Raw genomic sequence first — 3,317 nt, 5'->3', positions numbered from 1 at the left:
ATATATTGATGACATGATAGTCAAATCCAAGCAGCAGGCAGATCACCTTGTTGATCTCTAAGAAACATTCACCACACTCAGGCGGCATAAGGTCATGTTTAACCCTAAGAAATGCGTCTTTGGTGTTGAGTTTGGGAAGTTTCTCGGATTCCTGATTGATCAAAGGGGGGTAGAGGCTAACATTGAGAAGATACAGGCGGTGATTGACATGAAGTCACCCCGCACTGCCAAGGAAGTTCAGAGACTCGCCGGTTGCCTGGCCGCATTGGGGAGGTTCCTGAGCCGGTCAGGTAACAAATGCCTTTACTTCTTCCAAGGAATCAGAAAGAAGACTAGATTTTAATGGGGGGATGATCCTGAGGCGGCCTTCAGGAAATTGAAAGAACACTTGCACTCTTTGCCAAGGCTTGTTAGTCCTTTGCCTAAAGAAAAGTTGTACATGTACCTAGCCGTCTCAGACCATGCCCTCAGTGTTGTTCTCCTTGCTGAGCGAGACGGCATCCAGTTCCCGATATATTTCATTAGCCATGTGTTAAAGATTGCTGAGCTCCGGTACCGCATGGTTGAAAATTTTGGTCTTGCTCTATATATGGCCTCCAAAAAACTAAAGCCATACTTTCTGGCACATCCGGTTGTAATCTACACCGATCAGCCCCTCAAGCGGCCAATGCCTACCTTAGAGTCATCCGGTAGAATGTTAAAGTGGGCTATTGAAAATGCAAAGTCTTGAAATCACCTATGAACCAGGGAAGGCAGTGAAAGGTCAGGCATTTACCGACTTCATTGTTGAAACGACTTTTTAAGTCCGCTACCTTGGAGTTAGAAAGGTCCGACCAAAACCCAAGTGTTAATGGAGTTTAAGAGTTTTTCCCAAAATATGGAATGCTCTTTCTAACTCCCACTCAATCACTTTACTCCAAATCCCAAGGTTGGTATTTATAGAGGAAAGTATGAGTGGGAATTTTTATCCCATCAATGTGGGATCATGAAATTCCACAAATTAATTTAAAGCTAAATTAAATTAAAATTGCAAACTAATAATAAATCTACAAGTGGCATTTTCATATGAAATGGGTTGGTGAGGACCACATGGAGAGTAGGGGATCATACTTGCTCCCCACTCAATACTCTCCTTGTGCCACATAACCTTACCCACTTGCTCCCATATTCCTCAAGCTTCCCTATAGTGACCGGCCCTACAACCCAGCCACGAGCCCAGCCCCGCACCAAGATGTGGGCTGCTGCTGTGCGGGCTTGCTGCTGTGCGTGGCTGCTAGTGCGTGCACTGCTAGCACGCCTAGCTTGCGGCAGCTAGCTGCTGCACGCACCACGTGCACGCAACTGCTAGCTGCTGCTGTGCGTGGCTGCTAGCACGGTGCTCTAGCACGCACCTAGCCAGCCATGCTAGGCTCGGCTTGGTGCGCTTGCTAGCTACCTATGCTAGGACATTTTTGCCCCTAGCACTCGGATGCTCGGGGCACTCCGATGCTAGGGGTATTTTTGGAATATGGTCAATTTATTATTATTTTGCACGTCTCATCTTTTTATTATTTTTGACTCGACTTCCGACGATCGGTTTCAACGCTCTTAGCTCGAATTACCGACGTCTAAATATTATACACTCGGGTGACGAATTAATTTCTTCCGAATTAATTCGTCGAGTCGGTTCGCATATTTTGCTTGGGTGTGACCCGAAGGGTTCAGTCAAGATTAACATGTGATATTAATTATATTAATATTAATGATCGGAAGCGGCCTCCACCCAGGCATTCCGATCACTTGACCTTGCTGAATATATTAACTTTCTAATAATTCTGAACCCGCTATCAGAATACTACACTTGTTCGAAGGACACCATTCCTTCCAATCTCCCACTTGTCCTTCCGGACAAATGTACATTTAGTGTATAGCCCCTTTCCTATGTCTCTTCATGAACTACAGAGTAAGATTACTCGTCATCTTTGTTACGTCCAGAAGTGTTTCTCGAAATCCGAGTTTGACTGTCAATAAACAGATGATTTCTAAAATCCATCTAAGCACGCCATGCATTTTCACAGTCTCGCTCTTCGAGAGGCCTTGTAAACAACAAGACATGTTCCTTATTGTTAATAGGGGGACATTTTCAGTCTTGTATTGTAGCTTCTCTTACTAAGAGGACCTAGCCGCCCGATATCTGTCGTTATAATCCCCAGTTACGGCAGACGTTTGGCGGATACCAAAGCGGACAAGTACTCAAACAAGAGATGTCCCACTACTCATGGTCAAGGAAAAGAGTTCCGATAGTAATAATGAGAAAAATACTTATGACGATTTTTAAATCTCTTAAAGTATTCTCATAGGTCAATCCAGTATGGTTCTAAACCAATACCTGTGCAAATGATTTATATCCTCATAGCACAAGAAACAGTGATATAAATTATACTACACACTAATCTCTAATGGTCATTAATCGTCCACAAAAATATGACCTTGATTAGGGATAATTTTTATTAAAATATTCAATGTTCACTTAATAGGTGTTTCTTTATCTAAGTCATTGACTTGATACCCTATTTTGAATATTTATTAAAATCGAATGGACTCATTATTTAATTCTAAACCACAATTAAATAGAGACGAAGTGAATTAAATTGCATGAAAAATTTTAATTACTCCAAAAACTGAATGGTTCATCAAAGTGCTTTACATTAACATTATCCAAAATTTAATTAAAACACTATAATATGGAAATCAAAGCCAGTTCGCGACATGCTTGATTCCCATTGCCTCAATGTGTTTGTTGTGCTTCACTTGAGACAAAGGTTTAGTAAGTGGATCGGCTATATTGTCATCCGTTTCCACTTTGCAAATTCTAATTTCACCCTCTGTCTTCCATTCTCGAATCATATGAAATCGACTCTTGACATGTTTGACCTTCTGATGTTCTCGTGGCTCTCTAGCCTGAGAAATAGCTCCATTGTTGTCATAACAGAGGTTTATTGGACCCTTGATGGAGGGTACAACACCAAGTTCATCAATGAACTTGCAAATCCACACTGCCTCCTTGGCTGCCTCAAATGCTGCCAAGTACTTGGCTTCAGTTATAGAATCAGCGCTTGTGCTTTGCTTTGCACTTTTCCAACTAAACGCTCCTCCATTGAGACAGAATATGTATCCGGATTGTGACTTGGAGTCATCTCTATCTGTCTGGAAGCTTGCGTCGGTATATCCCTCAACAGCCAATTCATCTTTACCGCCACAGACCAGGAATTTATCCTTGTTCCTTTTTAGGTACTTCAGAATATTCTTGGCCGCAGTCCAATGCGCCTCTCCTAGGT

The sequence above is a fragment of the Chenopodium album genome, chromosome 20 (genome assembly GCF_948465745.1).
Source record: "Chenopodium album chromosome 20, dcCheAlbu1.1, whole genome shotgun sequence".
NCBI classification, from domain to species: domain Eukaryota; kingdom Viridiplantae; phylum Streptophyta; class Magnoliopsida; order Caryophyllales; family Amaranthaceae; genus Chenopodium; species Chenopodium album.
The sequence above is the reverse complement of the archived record's forward strand: the minus strand, read 5'-3'. Positions refer to the sequence as shown.